Source organism: Mauremys reevesii, linkage group 13 (genome assembly GCF_016161935.1).
Source record: "Mauremys reevesii isolate NIE-2019 linkage group 13, ASM1616193v1, whole genome shotgun sequence".
NCBI lineage: Eukaryota > Metazoa > Chordata > Testudines > Geoemydidae > Mauremys > Mauremys reevesii.
Window position 1 is genome coordinate 27,474,210 of NC_052635.1, and position 12,266 is coordinate 27,486,475.

Genomic DNA, 12,266 nt, shown 5'->3' on the forward strand with positions numbered 1-12,266 from the left:
ACACACTATTCAAGGCACTCCATGGGTTTATATATTGACATTATTATATTTCAGTCTTATTTTCTGTCCCATTCCGAATAGTCTTTTTCACTGCTGCTGCAGATTGAGATGAAGTTTTCAGAGAACTATCCACAATGACTCCAAGATCTTTCTTGAGTGGTAACAGTTAATTTAGAATCCAGCATTACATATGCATAGTTGGGATTATTTTTTCCCCAATATGCATTTTTTTGCATTTATCAATGTTGAAATTTCATCTGCCACTTTGTTGCCCACTCACCCAGTTTTGTGAGATTCCCTCTTCAGTCAGTTTAGGATATAACTATCTTGAATGATTTTATATCATCTGCAAACTTTGGCACTTCACCGGTCACCCCCTTTTCCAGATCATTTATGAGTATGTTGAACAACTCAGGTCCTAGTACAGATCACTGGGGTACCCTGCTGTTTACCTCTCTCCATTGTGAAAACGGACAGTTTATTCCTACCCTTTGTTTCCTGTCTTTTAAACATACAGCTAAGGGTAGCATAAAATCCCTCCTTACCCTGTAAAGGGTTAAGAAACTCAGATAACCTGGTTGGCACCTGACCAAAAGGACCAATAAGGGAGAAGACACTTTCAAATCTGTGGGGGAAGGTTTTTGTTTTGGGTTCCGTTGTTCTCTCTGGGTCAGCAAAGAACCAGAGCAGGGAAAATACATCTCCCTAAACCATATCTGAACTAAGCATCTAATCTTACAGAAATAGTAAGTAATAGCAAGGAAATGCATTAGATTATCTTTTGTTGTAGCTTGTGAATTGTCCCTGTGCTAAGAGGGAGGTTTATCACTGTTTTTGTAACTTTGAAGTTTTGCCTAGAGGGGAAAACCTCTGTGTTTTGAATCTTTTTGTTACCCTGTAAAGTTATCTTCCATCCTGATTTTACAGAGGTGATTCTTTTATTTATTTATTAAAATAAACTTCTTTTAAGAACCTGATCGTTTTTCAGTGTCCTAAAGACCTAGGGGGGATTGATCTGTGCTCACTTTGTAACCAATTGGTTAGGATATTATTCTCAAGCCTCCCCAGGAAAGGGGGTTTAAGGACTTGGGGGGATATTTTGGGAGAAGTAGGGCTCCAAGTGGCCCTCCCTGAATGTTTGTTTAAATCATGTGGTGGTGGCAGTGATACCAAGGGCAAGGAAGGAATTTGTGACTTGGGGAAGTTTTAAATCTAAGCTGGTAGAAATAAACAGAGGGGGTTTCATGTGGGTCCCCACATCTGTACCCCAGAGTTCAGAGTGGGGAGGAAATCCTGACAGAGGACCTTCCCCTGACTGCTGTACATTCCCCCCAATCTAGAGAAAAGATACCACCATTAAATTCCAGGGTTTTATAGAAATTACTCTCTCATTAGTTTCTATAGGCCTTTTCCATAAGAAATACACAGACAGCAAGCAAAGGATGAACTGAGGAAACGAGAGCAAGAAGGGAAGTGAAAATAGCCATTGCCATCTCGTTAATTAATGGCCCAAGTTTTATTTCTTCTTTGTCTCAGTGCAGAGTTCACGTAGGCCAGGAACGGTTCCCATCTCTGAGCAAGAAAAGCCATCCATCATGCTGGACTTTCACACTACAGGAATTGTTTCACAGCACAGCATGAGGCAAGGCTAGAAAAATTCCTGTAACACATAGGAGGAGAAGAGTTGTTTTCCCTGCAACTAAAATTCCCTTGATTGGGGGAATTTGACATAAATTTTGTCAAGAAGAGGGAAGACATCACTGAGTACTGTGGTTGACAGTCATCTTGTTGCATGAATGTTTTTGATGTGCGTATAATGATCTCCCAACACCAAAAGACAGGTCTTTCCAACTGGAGGTGAAGCACTAAATCCATTAACTAAGAGGAGCAGCAGGGCAGCTATTTCTCTGTGAGCCAGCCACAAGAGGATGCATAACACACTTCACAGATGTGTTACATTTACGTCTTCCAATATTACTTTGGAGACAGTGTTCTCCACTGCCATGAAGCAGACCCAAGTTTAACTGCCTCATTGCTTGATTCCTAAGCTTCCAGTGCTGGATAGCTGACAGAAATGCTATTCAGATGGAAACAATTATCTTGGAGAGAAAAGAACTCCTATGCAGATGGAGCAAAATTTCAGAAGATGAAAAAAATTGAAAACATTCCACACTTGTAGAGTAACCTACCCTGGGGACTGGACTTTTCTGTAAACTACGCTAGCTTTTAATTTCCTTTGTCTTCACAAGCATCCACCATAACCCTGCCAGTCTGAAAGCCAATGTAAAGAAAGAAAGAAAGAAAGAATATTCATACTAGTCAATAACAATTATGAGGACTTATTATTAGATCTGCCAATAGATTCCAGGTTCACATGTTAATACTATCCCAGGCAACATGGACCAGCTCTTCCCCAAGGACTTTGCAGCTACAGTTTGTCAAGTATGCAGTTATGACCTGCCTTTAGTCACATACAATTCAATACCAAAGCCAAGTGCATAGATTATTCCTAAAATCATCTATGAGCTGTAAAAGGAAGTATATTACTATACACAGATTAATCATTAGCTTAATTGATCGTTTCCATACTTCATATTGCTCAGATTTAATTAGCTAGCAGTCTTACTATGCTTTGTAATGGCTCTGTTAAGTAGAAAAATAACTTTAGGTTAACAAAGCTTGTTCTCTTTGTAAGCTAAGTTGCTGGTAAAAAGGGAGAACTAAATTAACGTAACAAAGGCTATTACAGAAAATTATACCATGTTTATGCTCCTGACAGATTAGAACAACTCGAGCGGTTATTAATTTGGATACAAAATCCTTTCAAAAAAGAGTTAAGAAGAAAGATGTTTTATATACTATGATGTGGAAAAGAGTATCCTAGGCAGATGTCACTTTAAAAAAAAATAGACCAGTTAAAATCTCAGCTTTTTTTTTTTAGATAGCTATTTAGAAAAATTCTATGAATTCAAGTAACATAGAAAACAAAAAACAAAAAAAAAACACCAACTATAGTGAGTAAGATAGTTAAAAAGTGATGTCATGTAGATTTATTAAGGTGTTTTTGGTAACATGGCTCATACAGGATATCATTACTAAAACATTTTTAGGACTTCAACTCAATCAACCACATAGGCACACGTTTGAACTATGAGCACATGGATAATCTCACCCCTATTAAATATGTGCTTTGCTGAATAAGAGACCTACGTTTCATTTGGAACCATAATACACTGAATTTATGGTCATGCACTGGGCCTTTCTAATCTCAAAATTAAAAAAGAAAAAAAAACGTGAATCCGAATAACAATGTGGTTTTGTATGTTTGCATTCTTTTGTTCTGAGTTATATCTGGCCAAAACTGAAAAGCAACAGTACATCTCACAGTAAACATCTAACAAAGACCAAACAATTATTTATGATTTTAGGTTAGCCAAAATAAGGACTGCTCCCAGCATGAATCCATGTCTGCTGTTTCAACCTGTTGCAATTTTCTCCAGCCAGTTAATCCAAGCCATCAAAAACCTGGAAAATAAGATTTACAATCAAAGCGTCACTGCCAAAAATCTTCCTGACTGAAGTGTAAACTGTGCTGCTGTCACTGCACCTCCTGGTGGCAAAGTGAATACCACCAAAAAGTCTTGGGTGTAATTTTTCTACTTACAGTTGAAAATGGGCTGGTCCAAAGAGCCTAATAATGATGGTTGCTTTTCATTAAGCACAGATGTTACCACAAGCATTTGCAGCTGAAGTTATTCCACAACTCCTTTAGGATAAGGATGCAAATAACTGTTCTACATCACATCCTGCCACTAGGATCAGGAACAGACTCCAATGTAAAATTACACAAGAGATAGATCCTCAATTACACAGTGTGTAGCCATAGCCTGAGTAGGATATACTTATCTCCAACAGATACCAGATAGCTGATGGGAATTGTTTTTTTGTTTGTTTATATTTTTTCTCAACCGCACACTTTTAGCAACGCTTATAACCTGCATCATTTGTCATGCCAATGAAAGCTTGTGGACCTAAAAATTAACTTGTGAGCAAGAGATGAAAACCCATCTTGCGTTTCAAAATATTGTTAAGCAGAGAAACATGCTGTTTCCACTGGACTCAGTGGCAAAACTACCACAAACATCAAATGGAGCAAGACTGAACCTGAGCATGTAAAATGCTGAGCTATATCTTCCTTCAACAATGGTCGCTCCTGATGGTGCAAGGATCCTCAGTAGACTATGCATGTTTGATGATGACGCACCCTCCTTCACTTTCAGTTGAGGGCACTAAGTGCCTCAACAAATTGCAGTCTCAGCTAGGGATGTAAATATCGGTTTAAAAAGTTAACCGGTTAAACGATTTTGTTTAACCAGTTAATCATTAACTGAGGTAGCTGGAGGGTCTTGGCACGGTGGAGGCTGTAGGCAATCCGGCTGGGGTCCAGCTGGCGCAGTTGGGGCTGGGGTCCCGCCAGCGGGGCTGGGGGCCCACTCCAGCCCGGTGGGGGCTGGGGCCGCTCCTGCTAGCCCAACGCGGGGCTGCTGGGGTTAACAGTTAACTTTGGTTAACCGTTTACATCACTAGTCTCAGCAGGTAACAACTTTAAAGAATTCATGCCGATCCTAAAATACCGTAAATTGAAACAAAGTTGCCCTTCAACGATGCTAAGTTTGGGTTTTCTCTGCATAATAAACATATATATGTTATACTCTATATACAGACACATAGCATAGTGACAATTACCACACAACTCAAATGGAGATTATGTTGTTTCTAGGGCTGTCGATTAATCGCAGTTAACTCGCGATTAACTAAAAAAAAATTAATTGTGATTTAAAAAATTAATCACAATTAATCGCAGCATACTGTTAAACAATAGAATACCAATTGAAATATATTAAATATTTTGGACGTTTTCTATATTTTCAAATATAGTGATATCAATTACAACACAGAATACCAAGTGTTCAGTGTTCACTTTATATTATTTGTATTATAAATATTTTCACTGTAAAAATGATAAAAAGAAATAGTATTTTTCAGTTCACTTCATACAAGCACTATAGTGCAATCTCTTTATCATGAAAGTTGAATTTACAAATGTAGAATTATGTAAAAAAAAAACTGCACTCAAAATAAAACAATGCAGAATGTTAGAGCCTACAAGTCCACTTAGTCCTCATTCAGCCAGTTGCTAAGATAAACAAATTTGTTTACATTTACGGGAGATAATGCTGCCCACTTTTTATTTACAATGTCACCAGAAAGTGAGAACAGGTATTCACACTGGACTTTTGTAGCCGTCATTGCAAGATATTTATGTGCCAGATATGCTAAACATTTGTATGCCCCTTCATGCTTTGGCCACTATTCCAGAGGACATGCTTCCATGCCGATGATGCTCTTTTAAAAAAACGAACAAACTGTGTTCATTAAATTTGTGACTGAACTCCTTGGGGGAGAACTGTATGTCTCTGGCTTTGTTTTACCTGCATTCTGCCATTCATGTTATAGCAGTCTTGGATGATGATTCTGCACATGTTGTTCATTTTAAGAGCATTTTCGCTTCACATTTGACAAAACATAAAGATGGTACCAATGTGAGATTTCTAAAGACAGCTACAGCACTCGACCCAAGGTTTAAGGATCTGAAGTGCCTACCAAAATCTGAGAGGGATGAGGTATGTAGCATGCTTTCAGAAGTCTTAAAAGGGCAATAGTTCAATGCAGAAACTACAGAACCCAAACCACGCAAAATAAATAAATAAATAAATAAAGCTTCTGCTGGTGGCATCTTACTCAGATTATGAAAATGAACATGCTTCAATCTGCACTGCTTTGGATTGTTATCTAACAGGACCTGTCATCAGCATGGATGCATGTCCTCTGGAATGGTGGATGAAGCATGAAGGGAATATGAATCTTTAGCACATTTGGTACGTAAATATCTTGCAACACCGGCTGCACCAGTGCCATGCAAATGCCTGTTCTCACTTTCAGGTCACATTGTAAACTAGAAGCCTCCAGCATTATCTCCTACAAATGTAGACAAACAAGTTTGTCTGAGCAATTGGCTGAACAAGAAATAGGACTGAGTGGACTTGTAGGCTCTAAAGTTTTACATTGTTTTGTTTCTGAATGCAGTTTTTTTTTTACATAATTCTACATTTGTAAATTCAACTTTTATGATAAAAGCATTATAGTACTTGTATGAGGTGAATTGAAAAATACTATTTTATTTTTTACAGTGGAAATATTTGTAATCAAAAATATAAAGTGAGCACTGTACACTTTGTATTCGATGTTGTAATTGATAAATATATTTTAAAATGTAGAAAACATCCAAAATATTTAAATAAATTGTATTCTAATATAGTTTTAAAAAATTAATTGTGATTAATTTCACTGTTAATCACTTGACGGCCCTAGTTGTTTCATTAAAAACAAACAAACACAAGTTTAAGCACACTGGGGTGTCCTTGAGGACTATACCATGTAAAAAAGTCAGTGAGAAAAAAAATTAAAAGTTATCCACTGATACAAAAGAATATGCATCTAGCAGCAAGTTATGCCTCTTAAAAGGCCAATTGGGTACAAGAGTGGGAGGGGGGTTGAGGTATTTTTAAAAGCAAACCACAAAAAATAATTGCATGCTCTTGTTTTCAAAGGCTGAGAATGCTTACATAAATAAAGGCAGTGCCTAAGATTTTCTAATTGATCAGTGATTTTGGTGTCAGACTTGAGGCACCTTAAAAGGATCTTGTTTTCACAAAGCAGATGCTCAGAAGTTTGAGAACCAAGTTCCTTAAAAGTGTTAAGTAAAGTAGCCAAAAATTAAGGGATCATAATTAATCAGCCCCCATCTTAATTCAATGGGTTATAAAGTGATACTACTACAGCTAGATTTCTCAGCTTTTATGAGTGCTCTGCTCTATTTATATCTATATCTATCTATAGCATTTGGTGGCAAGTCAATAACATTTTCAGATCACAATATTCCTATACAAAATACCATCTTAGCTTTTATAAGAACAAACAGAAATTACTTATACAATCCACACTTCTCCTCCCCACACACGCACTGTGTATTACGCCATTTTAATTTCTTCCTTGATAGAAGTAGAGTGATCCAGGAGACCATTTTCCAATTTTTCCTGTTACCTGAGCTCCAAGGACACCTTTAAAGATCTGTTCATCCCAAAACCAATAGTATCTTCTAGAAGAGAATCCCAAAACACTTCACAAACATGAACTAAGCCTCATAATATGCCTGTGAAGTGGTGGTTTTGCAGATAAGAAAACCAAGGCACAGAGAATTTAAGTGACTTGTCCAAGGTCACACATAGCACCTGTGGTAGATATATGAACATAATCCATGTCCAGGGGCGGCTCTAGCCGCGGGACCAGCAGACCCTCCGCAGGCATGTCTGCGGGAGGTCCACCGGAGCCGCCTGCCGCCCTACCGCGGCACGCCGCCCCAACCGCGCGCTTGGCACGCTGGGGTCTGGAGCCGGCCCTGTCCATGTCTCACAATTCCTAGTCCTGTGCTTGAGCCTCGAGAGCACCCTTCATCTCATATACCACCATATACTAACCTTTACTCCAAACTGATCCCCAAAGGTAGACTGAACAGAGATTCAAACTTTTCAGTTTGGAGAACATCCTAGGTATAACAATACAAAGAGCTTAAAAACAATCCACTGACTTGCCAGAGATGAATAGAATATCCTGTTAGTAATGGAGCTCAAGCCAAAAATGTCTGCAGCTTTTATTTAAAAAAAAAAAAAAGTTTCTATTCTCCGTGAATGCAGAAATAACCTTCCAGATCAGAAGAGGTTCTGCATCAGTTCTTGAGTCTGCACAGACAGCAGCAGTGTCTCTGCTTATAAAGTAGCCCTTACATGCAGCAACAGAGTAAAATTATGACAACACTGTAAAATTATGACAACATACTACTGTTTAGGTACCTGTGGGAAGCAGTGAAACTAGAAAGAATCATGACACTTGCATCAACAGAGTGTAACTGTTTGGCAAAGCTATAGGCAGTAGCAGAAGCAGGCACTGGAGTTATTAGCATGGAAGAAAAAAATTAAGAATTAAATGCAATATTTGGAAAGAGAGAGGAAATAACTGATAAGATGGAGTCACAATACTTCACTTCCAGTAAGAAATGCAGCTGGGCCAAAGCCAGAATATCAAGACTCTTGATGTTTCACAGAGAGAAGGGTTCAGATTTGAATCTTCATGCCAACAGTTTTGGTTCTTGGCTGAATCCAAAGCCAGAAGGGCCAAGTCTCTGGGCCTGGTTTGAATGCAGCCAGAAATCTTACGAAAATAAGCTTCAGATCCAAGCCTGAGACTAAATATCCTCTCATTTCTTTCTAGTAGAGCCAGGTGGTGGCACATCATTATATTCAGGTATTTATGCACATCTCTGATTCAGTGACCAGGAAAAACAAACAAACAAAAACTTATTTGCCCGCCAACCTTAAAAAACAGAATATAGCAATCCAATGCAGCAGATATTAAATACCCAACTATAAGATAATATTTCAAGAGCCCTTTAACCAGCAATAATTTATCCACCCATTCATTATAAACATGCTTTCCCAAGATCACTAAAAATAAATCACTGTGGTGGTGGCATTGGCAACTGCTGGAAGTTACCATGACCCAAAGCAAGACTTACTAACTTAGACTCAGATGCTGCAATTAGATCCAGGCAAACGATCCCGAGTTAAGGGATCTCCACGTGGGTGAGCCAGGGGCTTTTGGGCAAGAATCCAACGGCAGGATCCTTGCTAACACACGCGTGGGTGCGCACACGCTGTATGCCCAGGCCAGGAAACGCTCTTCCTGCTGGCCGAGGGAAGCGAACATTCCGGGAACACCAGGGGGCTTCGAGCAAACAGGAACAGGGCTCGCTCGCCAACATGACAAGAGAAGCTGAATCTCCAGGGCACGCAGCAGTGTAACGGTCCAGCTGCACCGCACAACCACTTGCGCAACCCCATCAACACGGACGATTAGGCAGATCCTAGAAATATGCAAGCCTGGTGCGTAGGGGAGAGAGTAAACATGGGGGAGGGGTCCCCTAGCCCACTGTTCCCACAACTTTTCACTCGCCCCTAACGGCTGGACTAAGCATTCCCACTCCTAGATGTCTGCCACACACACTTGTTCGCACCATTGCCATGTCCCCAGCCAGCGCTGCAGCCCGTCACTGAACAAGGCTGGACCATGGGGCGGGGGTAGGGTGACCAAATGTCCGGATTTTATAGGGACAGTCCTGATAGTTTGTTTTTTTCTTATATAGATGCCTATTACCCCCCCCCCCACACACACACACACACCCATCCCGATTTTTCACACTTGCTATCTGGTCACCCTAAGGGGGGGGGCAGGCTGGCACTGGGGATTTTCGGGTGTTGCAAAACCCCCACTCATTACTGGGGGCTGTCACCCAGAGTGTCCCACCTCCCCCCCATCATAGCCACGGGGACACTAGGCTATGGGGCTCTGGGCGCCGGGGCTTGCTCTCCTGCCCAGGGGGCACCTCTCACCACTAGGTCCCCTGGGCAGGAGAGCAACCCCCGGCGCCCAGAGCCTCCCTGCCTCGCTTGCAATGCCCTGGCAAGGGGCGCAGCATCCCGTCCGAGCCCCGCCAAGGGACCCTGCAGCTGCGCTCCCCTCCTCGGGACCCTTAGGAACCAGCGGCTGCTGGGGACACAAAGGCATCGCTCCTCCAGGGGTCCCCGCTCCTACCTGCTCTGTCTCCGCGGGGAGCCTGGCCCGCAGCCCTGCGCAGGGAGGGAGCGAACCCCCGGCTCGGCGAGAACCAGCGACGTGAGAATCTGCGGGTGCGGCTGGGCTCCCCCGCGGACTTCTAATTGCTGGCGCTGGGCAGGAGAGGAGGGGCTTGGGCGGGTTTGAAAGGAGCCGGGCTGCAGGGAGAAGGGGTGGAGTCAGGCAGACAGAGCTCAAGGCATGACCCATGCGAGGGAGGAGTAGGGGGATGGAGAAGCCTGGGCAGGGTCAAGGAAAAGCTGCTTTCCATCCCCCGCTTGAAACACGGCGCTTCCCCTTTCTCCTCCTGGCTGCTAGGGAAATACGCGTGTTCAGAGAGAGTAGCTTGGAACAGGGGCTGCGTGGCTGTTGCCTTGCTTTGGGTTTTTAAAAAAAAAAGCACAATTCAGTGAAACTGGAGGGAGATCGGGTCCTGCAAAACTAGCCTCATTGCAGAAGTAACTACTTCTTCGTGTAAAGCGACGAATCCCCTCCGCTATCTTCAAACACAGCGAGCTCGCTAACTACGAAACTTTTTTTAGGCTCTGGCACCTGGCGATGTTGCTGATTGCTGCTTCTGGGGGCTGGCCCGGGCCACCTCGCACCCAGCAGTTTCTCAGGCCTTGAATATGTGATTGCTACTGCAGAAATATTCAAGGTGAGCCTGCAGCCGCTTAAGCCCGTTTCAGTGTTTGCCGGATGAAAGCCTTCAGTGTGCAAAGAAATCATTTGTTATCTTCAGTGACTTGCACTGGTGCATGAGAACTTAGGAGAAACAGTCTTACCAACTATCCTTCATTCCTATGCCAATCTGACAGATGAGATAATTAATGTATGGGATAAGTGCTCTGCCTCTTGTGTATTTTTTATTGTTTTTGTTCCTGTTACAAATTAATGTTTTGTGGAAGGAGGAGCTCAATAGTCCTTGGGATAAGGGAAAGGACTTAGATGTCTAATGGTGAAATACTGCATTAAAGGGGCTCAGCTCACTTGAAAGTTGCAGCAGTGAGGTGTATACACAAATTAATTTTGAAAAAGGCAATAAATGAAACTGAGTGCACTAGGATCATCTTTATAATAAAGACCTATGCAAACCCACTACACTAAATCTATGTTTCTTCTACTACTGGAAAGCATCTGCAATAAGGTTCAAAACCAGCTCAATGCAAATCATACCATGGTCTTAGGGACTCCCATTCATCTGATTGTTTCAAAGCTAGCCAGCTGTGAGAGGGAGTGGTTCTGTGTGCTATTCCTATTTCTGTGGTCAGATGAAGCTACTGCTCAAATAACTAGGGGCATGCAGGACTCAGGTATATACTGGCAATGGGGAAGAGCTCACTACCAATACTTACTTTTCTGCTGCTTCAATGGAACATGAATCAGTTAGAATAGAAGAACACAAACAAATTAAGTTGAAAGAAACAAGGGGAATATCTCCTTCCATTCCTTCTACTCCTTACTGTTTCATGTTCCACTGGAGCAGACAGACAAGTAATTACTGGTTCTGAGCTCTTCTGAAGAATAAGGGTGAAATGCCAATGAAATGGACATAAATGTTGCTTTAGTCTTCTGTGAACTATTAGAGCTCAAATCTGTATTGGTACATTTGATTTCCTAATCTGTTTTGTAAGTTTCACTTACTACTTCAAGGAGGGAGAAATGTCAGTCATTTAAAGATCAGGAAAGCTCAGACAACCCCCTGTTGTACCTAGAAGCTACAGCTCACGTTAAAAATAGTAGCAGGCTGCAACTACCGTTCCACTCCACTGGCACCTATCTTAAATATTTAAGCTGGCCCATCTTCCTGAGACTGTGGTGTCAGACACCTGCCAAGCCAGTGATTGGTACATACACACCACTGTGAACTGGGGAGAAAGAACAGACCTCCTTCCAGTCACTTTCCCACTGTGACTGCACTGATTTAGCATAGTCAAACTGTGAGGCAAAATCTTTTACTCATCCTCATTGGAGTGTTCTAAAAGGAGAACCATCCCTGCCCTATATTCACCTTCCAGGCGTGGATACTTTAACTAGCCCCAGCCATCTGAGGAATGACAAGTAAACTCTTCTTAAATAAACTATTTATTCAATCTTGTGCAGTTTTCCACATGCTTTTTTTAGAATTTAGCAACCAGAGAAGTCCCAGGAAATGTAATAGCTGTTTTTTTATGAGTGTCTTAGGAGAAGACAACATACACTCAAGACATGCTGCATCGATAGCATAGGTTAATACAATAATTCTGCAGTCCTTTCATGTATTTCTATGCAGAGCAACTTATTTACAGAACTTCTCTAGGAAAAACAAAGGTTCTTTCAAACTCTGTGAATGCTTTGATTGCTGAACAATGATATAGCTTGTGTGTGGTTGTAATCTGCTGCCCTTTTAAAGATTTGTCAAGAACTTATTGACCTCAGTGCAAAGTCAGTGTCCCTTCTGCTTATAATGTGTCTATCAGCTATTCCCTTAGGGCACA

General features: G+C 41.5%; 1 protein-coding gene across 1 annotated transcript in view; it reads right to left on the reverse strand.

The window, feature by feature from the left end:
- Positions 1-9,919, reverse strand: part of ARHGAP40 (Rho GTPase activating protein 40) — a 71,682-nt gene extending 61,763 nt beyond the window's left edge. Inside the window, exon 1 of the mRNA XM_039497778.1 lies at positions 9,769-9,919. The gene's annotated coding sequence lies outside the window, so the exon portion shown is untranslated. The remainder of the gene's footprint in view (positions 1-9,768) is intronic.
- Positions 9,920-12,266: the final 2,347 nt, after the last annotated feature.